This window comes from Piliocolobus tephrosceles, chromosome 7, assembly GCF_002776525.5.
Source record: "Piliocolobus tephrosceles isolate RC106 chromosome 7, ASM277652v3, whole genome shotgun sequence".
Classification (NCBI taxonomy): Eukaryota; Metazoa; Chordata; class Mammalia; order Primates; family Cercopithecidae; genus Piliocolobus; species Piliocolobus tephrosceles.
This window is the reverse complement of record NC_045440.1, coordinates 75,929,716-75,952,169: the sequence shown is the minus strand read 5'-3', so window position 1 is coordinate 75,952,169 and position 22,454 is coordinate 75,929,716. Positions and strand designations below refer to the sequence as shown.

The window sequence follows — 22,454 nt, the reverse complement described above, 5'->3', positions numbered from 1 at the left end:
ACTTTAGGACTATTAAAAATAGTACTGCTAAGAACAATCTCATACATGTCTTTTTGTGCACATATTTATACTTTTTGAAAAATTGGCTATGTAGTTTAGAGTAGAACTACTGGGACCTCAGGTATGCTTCTGTACAACTCAAGTAGATAAACTAGGTTGTATACCTTCTTATTATTAATTTGTAAGTTTTTTTTGTTTTGTTTTTGGTATATGTCCTTTTTAGACATAAAGTATATCATACATTTATTATTCCTCTCCTTGCTTTGCCTTTTCAGTTTCTTAATCCTATCTGTTGATGAACAGAATGTCCTAATTTTAATGAAGTCCAGTTTATCAGTCTTTTCCTTTATGGCTAGTGCTCTGTAGGACCTTTAGAGAAATATTTGTTTATCCTGGAATCATGAAGAAAAGTCTCCTGTGTTATCTATCTTCTAGCATTATTATTTTACATTTTACAGTTAGATCTTTGATCTGTCTGAAATAGGTTTTTGTGTCATAATGTGAAGAAGGAATAATTTAAGATTACAATGATTATATGTAAAGCTTACATTTCTTGTCATCACTATTAAAAAAATTCATGAATTTGTTCTGGAGAACATTCAAGTTCCAGAAATAAGAGACAGAAAAAAATGCCATCATTCTTTAAATCTAGAATTATTATGATGTTTCAACTGGATTATTTAAAAATATAACTGCTGAAACATGGATGAAACTGGAGGCCATTATCCTAAGTGAAATAGCTCAGAGACGGAAAGTCAAATATTACATGTCCTCACTTATAAGACGGAGATAAGCAGTGGGGACACATGGACATACGGAGTGGAATAAGAGACACTGGAGACTCAGAAAGGTGGGAGGGTGAGAGGAGGGTCAGGAATGGAAAATTACCTATTGGGTACAATGTTCACTATCCGGATGACTTCACCACTACACAATATATCCATGTAACAAAACTACACTCGTGTCCCCTAAATCTATAAAATTTTTAAAAAGAAAAAAGTGTATTACTGCTGAGGCCTATATTAATGCCATAATCCGAAAACTCCTTATTTCTTGATTGTGGAAAGTAATAATTTTAAGCTTATTTTTACATTTGCACACCCACTTTGTCATCTGTTCTTTGAAGTTTGACTGATCTTCAATCACTAAAAGTAATAATTCATTTTTAATTTTCTTCTGCAGTTTTACTGTCCTCTGTGCATCTGAAAGAAATGTCAATAATTTCTCTATGTGTTTCTGTGCTTTTCTTGATACTGTTTTCACAGCTTGAAATCTCTTCCATGTATTTTTTCTGAGTATGCACACCCTTACCATTCCCATTGCAAAGATGTTAATTGTTCTAGTCAGCCATTTTTTTTTTTTTTCTGGTACTTCTCATTTCTCTAAATCTAATCACTTTCTATTCTGTAAATTGTAGCTATTCATATACTTGTTGTTTTCTCCCACGATGCTAAAATCTCCTTGCGAAAAGAGATTATGATGACATGATCTTTGTATTTCTTGTCATGTGTGTTTAATGAACAAATAAATTTGGAATTTTGGAATATTTGTTATTTCTTAGAAAAGTACACACATGTCCCCGGCATAATTGCTCCCTACAATATCTGCAGAGCCACTACCATGAACGGCTTTTCAGTAAGCAGTTAAAAAGTACTGCCCCAGCCATTCACTGAGATTCAAATGTATATATGTAAATTTTTTTTTAAAGAAGGAGAGAGAGAAATGCAATCCATTTCTAGACCATTCACCCTTTTCAATATACTCTTCCTAACATCCACAGGAAAATGTTTTCTAGAGAGAGGACTCAAATATTCATTAAGAATTGTATTTCAGAATGATGCTGTTTAACTGATGTTCTACTATGTATGTTTTGTCAATTCCTGGTTTATATTTCCAGAAATCTCTTTATCCTTTATAAGAAAATCCGTCGTATTCAGAGTGTTAGCATCTGAGTGTCGTAAGAATGTCGTAAGTCAGAGCAGGAGCCATAGATGTAAAACTAAAAAGAGCACTTCACTAATATAAAACTGTTTGTCTAGATTGAAGCACTGTATTTTAATTTCTTTATATCACACAATATCCAGAATAGTGGATAATACTAAAAAGCTTTAAAATTGAAGAAGTATTTCTGAAGTACATTCAGGGTGGCATGAGAAATCTAGCTGCAGCTTCATCTTTTGCTGATTTCTTATTTCTCTATACCTGTAGAAGTGCTTCTCAATGTGCCTGGCTTCGAGGTTGTCTTTCAGGTTTACCAGGAGGGGCAGTTGAAAGGCAAGCATTGTAAAAGGAAAAGTATTCACCCTTTTATCTACAGAATTAACGTCAGAGACAGGCTTTTCATCCTAATATAAGGAGGATGAAAGCTTTCTCAATTGTTGTTAGCCCATGAGGAACTAGTTAGCAAAAACTTTGCAGTCCACTTTTAATGGTAATTTAAAAAGTCATATTTTACAGAGGTGAAACAATTAAAATCCCTGGGTTCAGCAAATGCATACAAATAAATACATTAAAAATAGTATGTGTGTGCCAATGTATGTAGCGTTTCAATGTTAAATACATTATTTCACTAGACAGTGAAGGAGAGATTTAAAAAATTAATTAGATAAGTTGCAGGGAAAACACGGGAAAATACAGAAGAAAATATACAACTTTTTATTTGTAATGTCACATCTAACTATCCTCCTGAGAATAAGCCCGAGAATTAACACAGATTTAGAAATGCTTTCGGTTTAAAAAAAAATGGAATAAGATAAAATAAAAATTAAAAGTTTTGTTAAATAATGACTTTATAAACAATAAACCGAGCACAAAGATAGAATATATGCTTAAATAACCAGTTTTCACATACAGATCTAAAACATTCATAACCTCTATTATGTGTAATTGCATTGTTCACAGAAGGTGCCTTTTGCTTTTGCTTCCATCTTGCTTCATGCTGTGTTCGTAACTCAGGTACCCATGCTTGGCACCTCCCTGCCTCTAAATATTTTTGTCCTTGTGTCATTTGACCAAATTATTCCCCAAATTATAACTTCTCTCAATTGCTGCCTCTCTCTCTCTTCTTCCTTTCAAGTTTCATCCCAAATCCTAAATCTTCCAATAACTTCTAATCATCCTCATATAGAAGTATTCTAACCACAACATAAAATCTACACATCCTTAAATACTCAAAGAAAGCAAAGTTCAACAGAAAGAACATGTCTTTTAGACTTAAAAAAATCCTCTTCTCTAAGTGGAAGTTTTAATGACACCTGTGATCCAGATTAGGATCAGTAAAACATATACTATTTTATTTAAAATATTTTTTAGCTATCTAAAGTCATAATAAACAACATTAAATTTAATATGTACTTGCTAGAATTTAGGTGCAAAAAATGCAATTAGTCAAGGAAGTGGCTTTGTTTTTTTTTTTTTTTTTTTTTTTTTAAAGCACCATTTATTGATAACTAAGTATATTCCATGTAGTGATAAATCAAATTATTTGCCTACAAATCTTCTTTCTCCTGCCACTGACTTTGGGCTGGGCCATGTGACTTGCCTTGCTAAATAGAATGTGGGTGGGAGTGACAGAGTGCCTATATCAAGCTAAGATTTGGGGGCATGGCGATTTCTGCCTGCCCTCTTTGAACTTCTACCTCCTGCCATCAGAACAGCATACCCAGGTAGCTGTTGCTCTTTGGTTTAAGTATGTCTGAATTGACCTAAACCCTGGAGTCTAATCTAGTCCTGCTGAGGCCAGCCAAGACCACAGCCAATCTGCCAGATATACAAATACCAAGTAAATGTTTCTATAAGCCCCCGATATTTTTTGTTAATGTATTACTGGGTTTCTTTCATTATTGATTCCTGTATTTTTACTCTCCTCTCACTGACTAGATCAGATAAACAGTAAGTAAATTGCAGTGACAAAGTGATAATTGTTTAAGATTTGCTTCTGTCTAAAAGGTAAATTACTCCTTTTTTATTGATACACACACAATAATTGTACATATTTATGGGATACATGAGATATTTTGTTTGATAAATTCATATAATGTGTAATACCCAGAGTATCTAGAGCTGTCAGTTGCACAAACAGACATGAATGCCCAACAGATGTTTCTGTAAGTCCTTAGAGAAACATTAAGCTTATGTTGTTGTTGTTGTTTATTTTTTTGAGATGGAGTCTCACTCTGTCATCCAGGCTGTAGTGCAGTGATGTGATCTCGGCTCACTCCAACCTCTGCCTCCCAGGTTCCAGTGATTCTGCTGCCTCAGCCTCCCGAGTAGCTGGGATTACAGGAGCTCACCACCACACCTGGCTAGTTTTTCAATTTTTAGTAGAGATGGGGTTTCACCATGTTGGCCAGACTGGTCTTGAACTCCTGACCTCAGGTGATCCACCTGCCTTAGCCTCCCCAAGTGCTGGGATTACAGCTGTGAGCCACCTCACCAGGCCGAAACATTAATATTTTAATGTCTGTTGAACAAAACTATCACATCGAAAGACTGATAAATACTTTCATATTTAATGTACCAATCTTATAAAAACTGTGTGAAATAAATATTATTGAGGTTCACAGAGATTGTGACCTGAACAGAATTTATTTTTGTTTGCTCATTTAATTTTTAAGTTTGAGGATATATGCGCAGGTTTATTATACAGGTAAACTTGTGTCATGAGAGTTTATTGTACAGATTATTTCATTACCCAGGAATTAAGGCTAGTACCCATTAGTTATTTTTCCTGATTCTCTCCCTCCTCCCATCCTCCATGCTCCTACTGGATCCAGTGTCTGTTGTTTTCCTCTATGTGTCCATGTTTTCTCATCAATTAGCTCCCACTTATAAATGAGAACATGCAGTATTTGATTTTCTGTTCCTGTGTTAGTTTGCTAAGGATAATGGCCTCCAGCTCCAACCATGTTCCTGCAAAGGACATGCCCTTGCTCTTTTTTATGGCTGCATAGTATTCCATAGTGTATATGTACCACATTTTCTTTATTCAGTCTACCATTGATGGGCATTTAGGTTGATTCCATGTCTTTGCTATTGTGAATAGTCTGAACACAGTTTGATGATAAACCTTTTCCTCAAAGCCCCTGTGCTTGCCACATCCTCCCTCTTCTTGCTACCAAGCCTGTCTCACCTTCGGTCCTTTGTTTTTCAGGAACAAGTATATTTTGAAAATATAAAAATGATCTTGGAAGCAGGGAACAGTAAATAAGAAATAGCAAACTAAAGCAAACTAATAGAGAAGATGCAGGCCGAGTAGTCTGTTTTAAAGTTTCTAAATCTTACTAATGGCTAATACCCTCATTAGTGACTTAACTTTGGACAACTTTTATTGTCATAAAATCATAAGCTAACATCATATTTTAAGAAATAAGCCACATGATTTTTTGAAAAAAGGCCTTGAAAGAGTGGTTCAAACTAAGTGGGATTCTTGAGTTTGGAAGGATCTGGTGGTATAAAAAGGCACATACACTTGACTGAAGACGAACAATACAAAGCATATAGTCTCAAATCCAAGGTAAGACATATTTCTTGATAATAGAAAAGGAAAAATGAAGTACAAAGCCTTTCTGCCACGAACAATATTATATAAAGGAATTCATGTTCGAAAACGTAGGGTCACGCTTGTGCCAGGAAGGAAGAAGTAGGTGTGTGTGTTTTGAGAAGTGAAGAGTGGCTTATAGCCAGATGGCAGACAGAATGGGTGAAGAAAGAATCAGAAGAATTCAAGACACATTTCTTGGTTTGCCAAAGCAGCAGTCTATCCACGTTTATTCAAAATTTAATACTTTAAATTGAGGTGAAATGGTAACTTTAATTATACATTTGGAACATTTGAAAATTAAGATTGCCTGTAGTTATAAAAAGAACATCTGGAAAGGAGCATGTAAGAAAAACCATTACTTCTGCAAATCCCATAAGAAAGATTTGATTTCTATTTTAAATTAATAGCTTACCTGTTAGTAACAATTCAACTCACAGACCGTCTATTAATAAGATGAAGTGCTGGTCCCACATATTGAAAAAATTGCCTTTATCAGACCAGTTTTCCTATTCCACTTCTGGTTTCTCACCATTTGTTTAACGTCTGCCCTTGGCTCACTTTGTTAAACCAAGGGATAGGAATAGAATTAAAGAAATGCAAACATGAAGGAAAAGAATATAAAGTCATATAATAAACTCTTTCTTTTACTGTTACCCCTTTTACTATTCTATCCACAATCCCCCTCTCTTACTATCTTAAAAGACAAATTTTTGTTTGTGATGGTCCACTTTACTTTTAATACTAACAAGTTTATATCTTAAAAATCTATTTAACTAAAAATCTTTTGCTGAAAAAGGGTTTTTAGCTATTTAATTTGGTAAAATATACCTTGCTACTGATCTTCAGTTTGTGGCATAACCCTGGCGTCACTGTACTACTGTGGCTGTCTAAGGGAGAATATAATGTCCTTAGACAGAGGCAGCTCTGTCTTGGTATTTCATGAATACTCAGTCATTATGTCTTACTGATTCATAAGTCTACATGACTTTGGTTGCTTTTCATTGGTAATCAGCACCATGAAAATACCTGCAGAGCGTTTCAACAAACCTCTAGAAATGTATTTTATTCATCAATTTAGTTTTCACTTACTCATCTATTTTACAAAAACATGGCAAAAGCCTTTGGATGATTATAAAAAGGAGCAACTTTGAATTATTATTAGTACAATTATAGATAAAAGGTGTAGTAAAAGAAAATTTTCTTCACTCATGTTTGTGGAAAAGTAAGCAAGCACAAGTAAAAAAATTCACCACTACATTCATGTATAAAATTCACTAAGCCAAATTATTGGCAAAATATTGTCAATTTTTAAAATTAAAACTGCCCTAATTTTAAGAGGTTTCTGTCAAGAAAGTGTCATAATTCACTTTGACTCGCTCTGTTCTCAAATGTAAGGATCATGTCTTTCATAACTATGAGAGAATAGTGAAAGCCAAAGGTTGGTCTAGTCTTGAAGTTTAACCACAGGAGATAATGTCTGAAAAAATAAAATGTGCTCAAGATATCAATTTCATTATTACATGAATTTAATTATAACAAACCTGAAGGCCATCATGCCTGCTAAGGACAACTACCAACACTGGTTCCATATTCTGAAGAATTATTTCCACCTATTTTGCCAGCTTCACCAACACTATTTTCTTTCTATTTCATTGCTATTTCAAGATTTCCAGTACAAGAAATAACCTTTGTTTCTGGACTCAAGTCTGATAGAATCATAGTTTAACCAATATAACTTAATGAATTCAAGAGAATGGAGGACTCAAAACTCATGGATATTGTCTATGTCCTTTTCTATGTTTTTATAGCTAAATTATTCCTTTTCTAAATAGAAAAATAAGTTTACAAATAAAATTCAGCCAATTAACTTTGTATTTATTGCATCTAAAAGTTGAGTATTTAGAACTCTAATGAAAGAACCTTCCACTTGATTGGGCTTCCAATGGAATTGTTAACACTACTTTGGATGAAATTTGTGGATTAGTTCCTGAAGCTGCCTGAGGTGGGGTTCTCAGGAGTCTTGACAGAGTGATGGTCTTTTGACCACTATCAAGACCAACTACTTCCCCTGTCACAGATACTAATAGAATAAAGGGAAAGAAGGAAAAAATCACCAGGGAAATGCAGCTTTTGATGAGATGAATGATTCAACTGTCTGATTATAAAACTGGGCCCAATGGCTTCCACCCCATTGCTCTATCTAGATAGAAGATTTCCACATATATTTTAATTGTTTTTTATTGATTCTAGTTTATGGAGGTAAAATTTTTATAATGTATGATCTGATTTCAATTCTTTCCATATATCAAAGTCATATTCTTTACAACCTCTGAGGCCAAAACAGGACAAAGTCCTTCTAGAAAGACACCAACTCTCATCAATTCTATGATTGACCTGGACAAACTTTGAAGAAATGAAACGATTCTAGTTGCACATTCAGAAGATTTTTGAATTTTTGATTTGGAAAAAGTAGAAAACAAAGTCATTAACAAAAGTAGGTCACTTGAATGAGGTCTTCTCCTTTGGTCAAGACACAGAACGATAAGCTATTAGGAAAAGAGTGCCTATACCACAGATTGTACCACGGTTGACAAAGCTTGGTGGAATTTCTTTTATTAAGGGGCACCTCCAGCAGGTTTTCTAAGACTCTATTTCTCCAAGATCAGCTTTTTAAAGGAATCAAATCTATAACTGAGCACCATGATCAACCAGATCATTTTCATGTGTCTTTTTACAGAAGTTTATTGCCCTTTGAAGTGTTCAACAAGTTAAGAATGCAGCAGTAAGTTGGCAGGAAGCCACTCTGTAGATAGTATCCCATGATGATTTCTGCACAATTAAAGATGGTAGCTAAAGGTGCTTACAGTGTGACCTGAAGAAAAAATAGCCAATACTGTCCCATGTGCTTGGCTGCATTTTATTAACAATGTTCTCTCTACCTGCTTGGCATATAATAGATGTGGCTTTTTTTTTAAAGTAGTAGACTGATCCATTCTTAAACGGTGCTGTGAGTAATTGCCTTCATTGTGGAAAAACAGATTTGCAGATTTATTTCATATCACAAATAAAAATAATACCAATTCCATTGAATACCCTCATGAAGGAGTGCTGAAAACTTGTAGGATTAATGTAGGAAGAATTATCTTTTTACTGTCAGGAAATAAAATAATTTCTTAAACAAGATGAAAAAAACACAATACTCCAAATAAAATTATACATTTAGCAATGATAAAAATAAATAGCTTTGGTATAATAAAAGAAATCAAAAACAAAATTGAAAGACAAACCACAGATTAAAATAATAAAAGATCAAAAGATAACATATCAATGACAGGTTTGTATTCACAATCAGCAAGGTACCTCAAAAATCATTAAGCAAAACACAAATGACCCAACAGGTGAAACTGGTCAAAGAATAGAAGGATAAAATTGAATGACAAAAACTTGTGAAATGTACTACTTCATTAGTAATGGGAGAAATTCAAATTAAAATAATGAATAGCAATATCAGTTTCTGGCCAGGATGTATAGAAATATGGACTCCCATTCTGACATGACGGGGACTTGCCATATGCTGGGAATCTGCAAAGCACATCCCATTACTTATAGACAGTTGTATACGAGTAAATAAACTATAACACATGCAAGAGACAAATACACATCAGCATAAACTGGAGGTTGCCTTTAGGAAGGATAATAGAGTGACAGAGGAATATAAACAGTGGAGACAGTAACAAAGAAGCTTTGTCTGCATCTGATACCTTTTAAATTGAGAGACACAGAGAGACAGAGAGACCTAAACCATGAGTATAACTGTTGGATTGTGCATCTTCTTCAGCCTTCTTACCACTACCCTTTAGTAGTCTCCTCTGAAATCTCATGTCTTAATATATCTATAAATACTCAAACCAAATTGGGGTAATGATTATTATTCCATTTATCATACAATGAAACAAAGTGGGAGCCATTAATTGACTTGCTCAAAGCTAGCAATAGAGGCAGTCGGAATTAGAACCTAGACTTGATATGTCACAAGAACATTTTCTGTCAAGGCATCCTACCAGCTACATCTAATGATGAACCTAGGGAGGGACTAGCAAGCAGCATCTGTGGTGCAGAGGGAAGGCAGTGGTGTGCATTCAGACAAGAATTCCAGTCCAGGCTCTGCCATATATACTCTTATGGACTCAAAAAGTTACATGAGCTCTCTGAGTCTTAGTTTACTCGTCTCTAAAAGAGATCCAGTAACACCTGCAGAGTGGTTGTAAGGGTCAAATGTGATGCTAAATATAATGTACTTTACCAATGCATGACTACAGATGAATTACAGACTGGTTCTCCAGAGGGACAGAACTAATAGGATGTTTGTACATACGAAAGGGTGTTTATTAGGGGCCCAGCACAGTGGCTCACGCCTGTAATCCCAGCACTTTGGAGGATTGAGTTGGGGGGACACGCTGAGGTCAGGAGTTTGAAACCAGCCTGCCCAACATGGTGAAACACCATCTCTACCGAAAACACAAAGCTTAACCAGGTGTGTTGGTGCGTGTCTGTAATCGCAGCTACTCGGGAGGCTGAGGCACAAGAATTGCTTGAACCCAAGAGGCATGGGTTGCAGTGAGTGGAGATTGCACCACTTCACTCCAGCCTGAGTGACAGAGGGAAATTCTGTCTCAGAAAATAAAAAATAAAATGGGAGTTTATTAGAGAGAATTGGCTCATACAATCACAAGACGAAGTTCCACGATAGGCTGTCTGCAAGCTCAGCCCCAGTCCAAAAGCCTCAAACGCAGGCAAACCAACAGTGCAGCCTTTTGTCTATGACTGAAGCCCGGAAAGCCCCCGGCAAACTACTGGTGTAAGTCCAGTAGTCCGAAGGCTGAGGAATCTGGAGTCTGATGTCCAAGGGCAGGAGGAACAGAAGGAAACATCCAGCAGGAGACAGATGAAAGCCAGAAGACTCAGTAAGACTCAGTCCTCTTTCTTCCAACTACTTTGTAATAGCCACACTGGCAGCCAATTTGATGGTGCCCACCCACATTGAGGGTGAGTCTTCCTCTCCCAGTCCACTGACTAAAACACCCTCACAGACACACCCAGAAACAATACTTTATCAGCTATCCAGGCATCCTCCAATCCAATCAAGTTGACACCTAAAATTAACCGTCGAAAAGATGAAGTGATCTCTTCTGATTAGGAATTAGCAGTCCTAAAATCCCCATTGCCTAGCACAGTGCCTTGCACCTAATAAGCATTCAATAAATATTTGTTGATGGTGATGTTGACCTTGTCCACACAGAACATTGGAAGTCAACCAGATCTGGCAGCGCTCTGTCAAAGTCCCATACAAATACATTACCCTACAAAGGAGTAAAAGATCCCAGGCTAGTACAGAAAAGTAATATAATGCATTAATCTGTCACTGCATGAAACTCTTCTATGATACCTGATCTTTTAGTCTTTGGATGAGTATGCCTCCTTATATAACAACAACATTGTAATATTTTCTAAAGGGATGAAAGATAATGTTTGTCCTTCAGCATCAAAGAAACCATTCCTAAGGCAGACAGCTAGCAATAACTATGTTTAGAAGAGACTGTGAACTAAACATATTTCTCTAATTCTAAACTTGACAGTTAGCTGCCCAGCTCCATTCCTCTTTACCCAGTAATCTCTAGGGCTACTTCAATATCACTGGATGAGAGGGAAAGTGTGAGGAATGGGAAAACAGCACACAAAGAGTCAGAGTTCTTAACTGACTGTTATCAAAATACGATATTTTGCAAAGTTTGTAAAAACATAAGACCAGATGAACATGTTGTTAATTCCTTTCCTGGAGTCCTGGAAAGGGCTTGTGCAGGTGATGGGCCCTGAAGCTTCATCTTTATCAGCCTCAGGGTTAATCTGCCTCTGTCTCTCTTCTGAGCAGCGCTCTCCATTGTGTGTCCCCTAAGTGCCCAGATACTCCAAGGGAGAGGCAAAGTAGCTGGAAATAAAGGGTTAGGGAGAGGAGGAGCATCCCTCCCTGTGCCACAGGTGAGTTCCTATTGGCCTAGTAATAATTTTGGTTGACAAGCCTGCCTGAAAACTGGCGAGAATTTCAAGTCTCCTCTCCAGTGGAAACTGTAGAAGAGAACACTCCCTTCCTGCCAAAGCTCATGGTCTTCCACTGTTAAAGACATTAAAATCCAAATGCCGTCTCATTGATGTTTAAAGTAAATTAGCCTGACAGAAGTGGCTTCTATTATTTTTTGAAGAGAATTTCATGACTCTGTGATAATGCATTAGGTATTTTGGAAGATGCTTCAACACTCTGAGGCTAGAGCGGTCCTGCTGGCACTAGTAAAGCTGTGTGCTACTACCCTGGGCACTAAAGGGAAGGTATGGATGCAACACAGGTGAATTTGCTTTCCTGTTGAGCCTCCATGAACAGATCCTTCCATGTGCTACATGGAACCTGGCAGCTTAAAGAATCACGGCATGCCTAGAGCAAAATAACATATATGTTATTATAACCAGTGAGTATATTTGGCACAGAGAGAAATAGGGCTCAATGTGAAATCTAGTTCTCCTTCGCCTTTCTATCTGTGCCACAAAGAAGAAGGAACTGGAGGTTCACATAGGGACAGCTTCACAGAGAAAGCAACTTAAAAAAAAAAAAAAGCCCTTAAAACCAAACCACAACCATCCTCACACTAACCTGGCCCTGTGGAGCCCTAATTCCAGTAACACCCTTGGATTGCATCCACTCTTCCCAAGGCTGTCTCCCAAGACGGAACGAGCTGAGGAGTGCCTTTTTGCTCAAAAGGGAAGCTGAAGAACAGCATTCAGCAACGTGGTTCTTGCAGGCAGATGAGCCAAGCAAACAGCTCGGACAAGCAGACTAGTTCTTTCTAATTCACTAATTAACTGGCCTCAGATTGATGGGATACCATACCGCAGAGTCACCAAAATTTGCCTTCTCCCAATATAGCCTCTGAAAAAAAAAAAAAAAAAAAAAAGTTCTATATTTAAATATAACAGGTGCATTCTAAGTTACACCTGTATATTTATGATTCCATATTTCATATATTTTCCATAATTCTAATATTTAATGTAGTCAGGCAATTCATTATTTAAAGGACATAGAGAAATGCAACAACCTCAATAAGCATCATATCTACCATGGAAATGAGTCCAAATATGAGACAGACCAGGCTGAAATCAACATTTTCCTCATGGTTTAAATTGAAGAATAATCACTGACACATTTTTGGATGAGTTCATTTAAGATTACATGGTGTATACTTGGTAATAAAACTGAAAAAAATCAGAAAAATGTATATGCCACATTATCTCTTTCCTCCATTCAGGTGACAACTCCAAAATATTTGCATATTGGCCATAAGTGGATTTACATGTGTTATATTTATTAAGATATTGTAAAAGCCAAAGGGAAATGTTCATAAACATCACTCAATAACACTTAATCTTTTTAATGATTAAATGATCAAAATGGCATCAGTGCAATGAAAAAAAAAAGCAATTATAACAATAACTAACTTGAGGCCATTAAGCTACCTTCTAACTAACATTCTCTTTCTTCTATGGTTTTATCCCAACTACATCAACAGTTCACTTAATTTCTTCAGGAAAGGAAGGTAATTTAAAAAGCTATTTGGTCCTGAAATACTTATTTCTCTTACTTAATGCAATTTAGAAATCTTAATATTTCTTACCTTTATTTATATAAATACAAAGTCAAACTTTGAAATGCCAAAAAACACATTCACATAAAACTGTAGGTAGTTTTCAAACATTTTATGTTTATATAATTTTTTAAAAGATAAACAGATCAAGTAAACAGAGACTAGATAGATTGCTCCCTCTTCTGGTAAATCTACGTATTTTAAAACAAAAAGCATTTTAAAATGAAGCATTTAGTTCACTGTAGATTTAATCATAAAAGGATATAAATGTCACTATAAACTATTTAAAATAGACTATAGTTATTAACAGAGCCCCCAAAGTGGGACCTTAGAGAATAGCTTTAAAATAGGATCTTTGAGGGCTAAAGTTAAGTTTTCTTGCCTTTGGTAAGTAGTGGAAATTTTTTACCCAAAGAACACAAGAAGCATTTCCTTGACTACTATTCTTGCACATAATTATGATTCAGATTAAAATTCAAGATATTTGGGAAGCAGTAGACGCTGGCTGTGGGGAGAGCGGGGGGAAAGGGAGTAAACTACTGAAGTAAAAATATGCTTTTCTACTCATTTATAAAGAAGTTGAAAGAAACATATTACCACGACTCACTTTCCCCTGAAGTTTTGTTTATTTAACTTTGCCTCTTGCTCAGTAAGACAGATTAGGAATGAAGATAACCTGACGTAACATGTTATAACCAAAGGAAAGAAACCAAGCACTTTGGAAGAAATTATGAAAATTGATTTTTTGTTATTTTTCTCCTCTATCTTGTATTGACTGTTGCTATTACTGAGGGCCATTCATTTATGAAGGAATGATGGTCTAAAGTAAATTTGTAAATCACTGATTTAGAATTTGTGTGTGTGTGTTTGTTTTTCAGAGAATTAAGATTGTAAGTGGTGGTGCGTGTCTTTGCTAGTTCTTAAAAAGTCTAATAAACATGTACCAGAAAAGAAAAATGATCACTTTGATGCTTTGTATCGTCAATTAGGGAAATGCTTTGACAGACTACTTTGGAGGAGGTATTGCAGGAGCTGTGAGGATTTAGTCCACAAAGAAACCTGAACTGCCAGATTAGAAGTGTGCAGTGTGTTGCATAATAGGTAAGGAACTGGGAGAGTGACAATAGAAGGCCCGTGCATTATAGCAGAAGACCAGAAGCTGGTGGAAAGATGGGCAAAGTGACTGCCCCAAAGTCAAAGAAATAAAGAACTTATAAGAACAATGATGTATCGTTTTGTAAAACCCCTTTATTTTCCCCCAGCCTTGATCTAAAATAGCAGGAGAGCTGGCGCCCCCTGGAGGACCATTTTTGAAATTTGTTAGGGTTTGTGGTGTGAGTGTGGCGGGGGCGGGGGGAACCTATTACTTACCTTCATGGTTTGGTTGCGAGGTGGGGAAGATGCTCTCGGCCTAGTGTGGCTAGTGGCCAAGGATGCCAGACAACAGTGAACGCCCTTATTCCAGCTGAGCTCCTGAGGTATTTTCCTAAACAAAACATGCTCTTCCTTTCAGATGTAAAAACATTTTCTTCAAACAGCTACATTTACTATATCTGCATGTTGATTCATCTTTTAAATCTGATTTAAGAACCTTACTATTTGTGACTTTGTTTCTAAAAACCAAAACCAAACAAAAAAGAGAGATAAAGAAGCAAGAAGAAAGAAATGCAGATTCTCTCTGTGTGTGTATGTGTGTATATATGCCTAAAATAAGTCTTTGGCCATTATTTTCGATTGTTAAATATAAAAATGTGATAAAAATATTTAATTGAATGTTTGAGAGTAGACTTTAAAACTTAGCTCACAAATGGAGGTTCACGGTTCATTGTGAGCTAAGTTTTAAAATCGTTACTTTTTTCCTGTTACTTTTTAATCTTGACAAAGAAACCTGTCACGCTTAAACATTCTACAAAGAAACAGTTTTAAAGCTGGCAAAAAAAATATATTGCACTTTTAAGATTTTTAATGAAAATTTTGAAAATTGTAAACACATTGAGTGGAGTATTTTGAAAAATCTCATTAAAAGAAGAAAGTTCTAGTTGACACTGATAGAACAGCACAAATAAATTGTAGTGAGCTCCATATTGCTGGAGAAAATTTAATATTATAATTATCCAAGACATTATTAGGACATCTTAGGATGGAGGGAAATACAAATTATGTCATCTCTGTGGCCCTTTTATGATATTTTGTTCAATATTTGATATTATAGATTTTTGATTTAATTAAAAAACTGAATATATGAAATTGATAAAGGTTTTTATGTATTAAAATATATTAATAGAATAGTTTCTTTTTAAATGTGTAATGATATGCAGTAGATTTTCTTAAAGTGAATAAAATTACCACTGGTTTATCAATAAAGTTGTTAGTTTAAAAATGTCTGTCTGACTGAGAATTTTTATAGGTTTTGTTTTAGAAAATTAGATGTGAAAATTTATAAATGTTGGTTAGTAAATACTGTGTTCTCATGTGGAGGCTATTAAAAACTATGATCTTTGGACTTAAAAATCCATATGAACTTAAATAAGAGGTTAGGATATTAATTTGAAATAGAGATGGAACATACTAGCCAACTTTTACAGAAAGCGTTAATTGAGCTAAAAGATAACCTTGAAAGCAAAGTTGAATTATCAAACATTTGAATCTAGTGAAGGCTTTCATATACACATTTTTGGAAAAAAAAGTAGCATTTTTATTTTTATAATACCTGACAAGTTTTTCACAGATGTACTGCAGCTACGGCAAAACAGATGTAACCAACTAAATATGAATAACAGAGGTGACTGGAGACTCTTTCCATCATGTGAATGAAATATTAAATCCAGGGATCTCATAACATTTCGTTAATGAGGCTAATAAAAGTTTTAAAATGTTTCATATCATTATCATACTAAATACCTGACATGTATTATAGCACAATTGTGAGTAATATATTTTGTTACAACTATATATTTAAGACACATTTTTGTGTTGTGCATTATTTTTTAATCTTTCCCTAATATGGTCCCTAGAGGTTTAGAACATAGACTCTTGTATCATTTCATCTTTGTTCCACCCTAATGTCTGTTTCCTATCAAATACTGAATATACAGTGTTTAGGTTAGTTTTAAGAACTAAAGACTCAATGATTGCCTTGACACATGGTGTGATTTTAGACAGAAAAATACTTGCTATCAAAAACTCGTCTCATAACATAATGTCAAGAATTCGATGCTTAAATTTGAAAATAAAGTCCGGTATATTTGCAAGAATATTATACTTCCTTTTTTCTCCCCTTCAGCAGCTATTAATTTTCTTGGAACAATAGTCTTACCCCAATTATTTTCATTTTTATCTTATTACATACAAATTACTTTACTTTGTTAATACTTTTTCTGAAACTTATACTTTTCTACTGATTGTTGTTATTCTCTTCATCCCAAATGTCTTATTAAAAATATGTTCAACAATCATCGAAACACCTCATTTTTTCTCCTAGTGTAGTCAATTCAGAGTATTAATTGAAAGAAATGCAATTTGTTTGTTTGTTTGAGACGGAGTCTCAATTTGTTTGTTTGTTTGTTTGTTTGTTTGTTTGTTTGTTTGAGACGGAGTCGCCCAGGCTGGAGTGCTGTGGCCGGATCTCAGCTCACTGCAAGCTCCGCCTCCCGGGTTCACGCCATTCTCCTGCCTCAGCTTCCCGAGTAGCTGGGACTACAGGCCACCGCCACCAAGCCCGGCTAATTTTTTGTATTTTTAGTTGAGATGGGGTTTCACCGTGGCCTCCATCTCCTGACCTCGTGATCTGCCCGCCTCCGCCTCCCAAAATGCTGGGATTACAGGCATGAGCCACCATGCCCAGGCTCAGAAATCCAGTTTTATCATAAAGTACTTTCCTTTCCTTTTTCTTGCTTTATAATGAGGATGCCATATTGATTAACTATTAAATATTCAAGTTAAAATTCAGTGGTTTGGGATACTAATCAGCAGCTAAAAGAAACATACTATCGATTCACACCAAAACATTATTAAAAACGTAACCAATGCTTTAAGTTTTAACCAAAACTTTCCCTCATTTTATGTAGTAGTTGTATCCCTGGAAAAATTCAGTGTATATTAAAACTGTATAAAAATATTCTGTTTTTATCAAAGAGAAAGATTCTCGTTCACATAATTATGAGCATAGTTTTCACTTGTGTGAAAGCTTAAGAGGTTTGAAACATATGCATGATCTGGAAAATTATTCGCTATGAAGGATGGCGAACCTTTGTGACTTTATATCAAATTTCTTTTCCACTTTTGAAGCTGATTTTCATACCCCTGATATTTAAGTTTAATGCCTATATCTGATATAGACAATCATGACACAGTAATTTATGTAAAATTTTAGTTACTACTTCAAATTTAAAAGTTAACAACATTAACAAGACAATTGATGTGCAATTTCCCAACTATTAGTTTGGTTTCAGATACAGGAATCTATGACACCTAATTAAAGTATTTAACTTTTCAAATCTAGTTTGGGAACATGTCTCAGCAACTGGGTGCAGCTAGACATGTCTATAAAATGTTAGAGATAAGTAAACTGGGCCCCTGTTTACACATCTTTGAGATTTCAGGGATTAAAAATATATCTAAAGTATTTACTACTGTGCCTGACTTATAAAAAGGCACAATAAAGCAGTAAATTATTACTGAAGATAATTTCAGGAGGCATATTTAAACTCAGAATGTATATGAAGTTATTCCTGAAATATAGTAAAAATCATTTTTTTCTTATCCAAAGCCAGAATAATTTGAGCAAGAAAATAAATAATGTAGATGTGAATAGACTCAACTTATAAAATAAATATTCATGAGTCCATACTGATACAAGTGTTTGAATAAATAAGGGATACATTTATTATGTTAGATAAATTAGATTATATTAGACAAATTAGATTATATTCGACAAATATCACAAGCAGAAAAATTAAAAATAATTCATTTAGATACTCTGCCCTCAGGGAGCTAGAGCACAACGTCCCACTTCTTAAGTGTGGACTGCAGACAGTAACTGTCTTCCAAAGACAACAGTATGGAAAGAAGTATAGGAAGAGTAGCTTTAACCTGGAGAAACCTGACAAATACTGCCTCAACCATGTAATCTAGGTCAACATCAACAATTACAAATCACACTGAACCCATTTGCCCTTGATAAGATGTGATGAAAATGGCACCCCACCTCTGTGGTCTTCTTTTCAAAATCATATCACCCCAGGATAATCAATAGGAAAATATCAGACAAATCTTTAAAAAGGACATTCTACAAAACATCTGACCCAGTACTCTTAAAACCTGTCAAGGTCATGAAAAATAACAAAGTCTGAAAAACTGTTGCAGCCTACATAGGAGACGACGAAGACATGATGCTAAATGTAAAGTAATTATCTCAGATGTGACCCTGGAACTGAAAAAGAAGACTAGATAACTCAGGAAATCTGATTCAGTACAGACTTTAGTTAATCCTAATGTATCAATATTTGTTCATTAATTACAACAAATGTAATTTGTTAATAATACAGGAAACTATGTACGGGGTATATGGGAACTCTTTGTGCTATCATCACATTTTCTTCTTATAAATCTAACACTGTTGTGAAGTAAAATGTTTATTTTAAAATGTCTTAAATTAGAGCTTTTTTTTTTTTTTTTTTTAAATGACATAATCCAATGAAACGAACCAGAGCATCTTAGAGAACTGACATATCAAAAACCAGAAAATATTAAATGTATGATTAACTTGAAGCATTTGTTTTGACAGGAAGTTACAAAACAACCACCACCACACAAAATATGGACGGGAACATGTCAGAACACAGGAACCAACCTGAAAGAGCTTCTAATGGCCAAAGCTAGGATGATTTCAGCAACCAATGAATAATAATAGTATTGGATCCAACTAATTAAAAATTAAAATCAATATGCACAATTACAAAATTGTTATAAGTAAATTATTGAATAAGTAAATAAATGGGGTGGGGAGGGAAAAATTTCAAATAATACGTTTCAATAATTTTCATTTCTAGGCAATAAAGCTTAATTCCCCTCTTTCTGAGTGTGAGTTGGAATTAACAACTTACTTCCAAATAATAGAATATGGAAAGGGAGAAATACTAATTTAACAGTGGAGAAACTTGGCAGACATCACCTTAACACCTAAGTGATCAGTGTTAACACCACCAGCACTGAGTCGTGTTGATATTAGGTACCCAAGTAACTAATATGATGTAGAGAGGGGCACTTTACTCCTGTGGTGTTTTTCCCCTAAACCATAATACTATGTAATCATAAGAAAACATCAGACAAACTCAAATACAGAGACACCCTACAAAATATCTGACTGGTACTCTTCACGACACTCCAAAATCACACAGAAAAAGAAAAGGCTGAAAGGTTACAATTCAAAGGAGAAAAAGGAGATATGCTGAGTTAAATGCGATGTGATATCCTGGATAAGATCCTGAAACAGAAAAGGGACATTACAGGAAAACTGATGAAATCCAAATGCAGTCTGTAATTTAACCAATAGTATTGTATCAATGATATTTTCATAATTTTGAGAAATGTACTGCAGATACGTAAAATGTCTACATTAGGGGAAAATCAGTGCTATATGAGATATGTGAGAAGTTATATAAGAATTCCACATACCATCTTTGAAACCTGTCTGTAAATCTTAAACTGTTACATAATGGCCGTCTTTTCAAAATAATCACACATATCAATGAAACTACTGACATTTTTAATTCAGACATGAAGAAATCAATAAAAAGAGGTGCAGTGGCTTTGCTTTTTGCCTCAAAACTATCTATTCACAGAAAAGAAAATTTCCAAAATGACACTTTCTGAAACGTCAGCAAAATCTTAGAAAAGTTGATAAAGAAATATTCGAAACAATTGTCCACACACATGTGGTTTTGTTATTAATGGATGAAATTAAGAGTTCAAATGTTTACTCAGAACAAGTCAAAAATGTAGCTACTATGGTAAACTCCAGATTTATTTAGTTGGTCAATTCTCATGAGATTTTTTTGAAGTGTAACTTTATCTAAGAATTACTCATATAAAAACTTCTGCAGAAATTTATTCCAGTTCTTCAGAAGGAAAAAAAAAAGTCAATGATTTTTAGAACTCTACCTCAAGAAAATTGTCACATAAGAATTATTTTAATTTTTAATTAAACTAATGAATCATGCACATAGATACACTTACCCAGCAATGAACACTAACAAAGAATCTGGAAACTATCCTTTTCACTCATGACCAATAGAAATACAGATTGCAGTATCTTTTACCAGCCGCGCAAACATCCACAGATTCAAGCCAAAATCATATGCTGTCTAGCATAACTTTTCTCATCATTGCTTTTCATGTACACATATTTCCAAAGCCTACTTGTTGTTCTTTCCTAAATTACTCATCAAATTTAGGGAATTGTTTTGACAACATGTGCATTTAGGAAAAACTTTAGAGTTTTGACAAAAAGAACTAGACCTATAAATTTACTAGGTAGGCACTGGAGTAATGCTTTACCTTTTCAACAGAGGAAGCAAGAAATTTACAACAGAAAACGTGTTGCACATTTTTTTTTTTCAAAAAGACAGGGACCAGGTGTGATCTTGCTCTCGCAGCACCATATATTAAAATTTGCCATTAACTTGTATATATATCTGGCAAATTCTCTCTTTCTCGTTTTCTCTGTGAAGAAAGAAATTAGAACACTTGGAACCTGTTAGATTGAGAATTGCCTACCTTACATAGAGACAATAAGGTTGCCTTGGTTTGCTTCAATCCATGAAAGAAAAGTCAGTACCAGTCCACTCTCTTTGGTCAGTACAAGGCACCTCTTGCTTTTAGGTTGAGAGATGATAATGAGAGCAATTGTAATAGGGCCATGAGGTAAATTAACAGGCAACCATAGAACCACTATCTTTTCACTGCTGTGATCCCAATCAGAGTAAGTACACGTTTGAAGTATTACAAAGGCATGCCCTTGGCAGAAAATATGGAAACAATGAGCTTCTTTGTGCTATAAATGTGACATTTTCTTACATAAAATAGTTACCATCTGCTTACCTCACAGGTATTAAATGATGGGATGGTGTGATTGAAAAGCTTGTATTCCTGAAGACCTTTGAAGACTTGTGCTTCATTCTTCATGTTGATATCTCTAATCATTTAATTTTCCAAGCTATGTTTAAATAAGGTATTGTTTTCCCAAATTATATAAAGAGATCTCTAGCTTCAGATTTTACAGAATTTTTAAGCAAATAAATTTTTGTTTAATAAATCCTAGGTTTGGGCTAGAGTTAGAGTGGACTTCGCCATGTGAACTGATCTTCTGTTATAGAACTTGCATGTTGCCTTTCGGCCGGAACCGCCATCTTCCAGTAATTCGCCAAAATGACGAACACAAAGGGAAAGAGGAGAGGCACCTGATATATGTTCTCTAGGCCTTTTAGAAAACATGGAGTTGTTCCTTTGGCCACGTATATGCGAATCTATAAGAAAGGTGATATTGTAGACATCAAGGGAATGGGTACTGTTCAAAAAGGAATGCCCCACAAGTGTTACCAAGGCAAAACTGGGAGAGTCTACAACGTTACCCAGCATGCTGTTGGCATTGTTGTAAACAAACAAGTTAAGGGCAAGATTCTTGCCAAGAGAATTAATGTGCGTATTGAGCACATTAAACACTCTAAGAGCCGAGATAGCTTCCTGAAACGCGTGAAGGAAAATGATCAGAAAAAGAAAGAAGCCAAAGAGAAAGGTACCTGGGTTCAACTGAAGCGCCAGCCTGCTCCACCCAGAGAAGCACACTTTGTGAGGACCAATGGGAAGGAGCCTGAGCTGCTGGAACCTATTCCCTATGAATTCATGGCATAATAGGTGTTAAAAAAATAAATAAATAAAAGACCTCAGGGCTGAAAAAAAAAAAAAAAACTTGCATGTTATGTAAGTAACCATGCATTGTCACTTTTAAATATATTTTGAAATTTATCAAACTAAAACTATTTTTTTTTTTTTTTGCTAATTTTCAGATAGCCTCTAGAAATATATTCAAGAGACTACAGGAATAGCGATTTTGGCCCCGATTCATCTACTTCTTCAGCAAATATTTACTGAGCATCTCCTCAACTGATGAGTATTTGGCTTTCAGGTTTGGTACTGCTATGTTGGCACCAATTCTCGCATATTCA

The 22,454-nt window shown here is 35.0% G+C and overlaps 1 pseudogene across 1 annotated transcript; it reads left to right on the top strand.

Annotated features, from left to right (window-relative positions):
• The first annotated feature begins 21,622 nt into the window (after positions 1–21,622).
• Positions 21,623–22,197, top strand: LOC111520950 (annotated as a pseudogene). The gene has a single exon (XR_002724812.2). The product of XR_002724812.2 is annotated as a 60S ribosomal protein L21 pseudogene (transcript).
• The last annotated feature ends 257 nt before the right edge of the window (positions 22,198–22,454 follow it).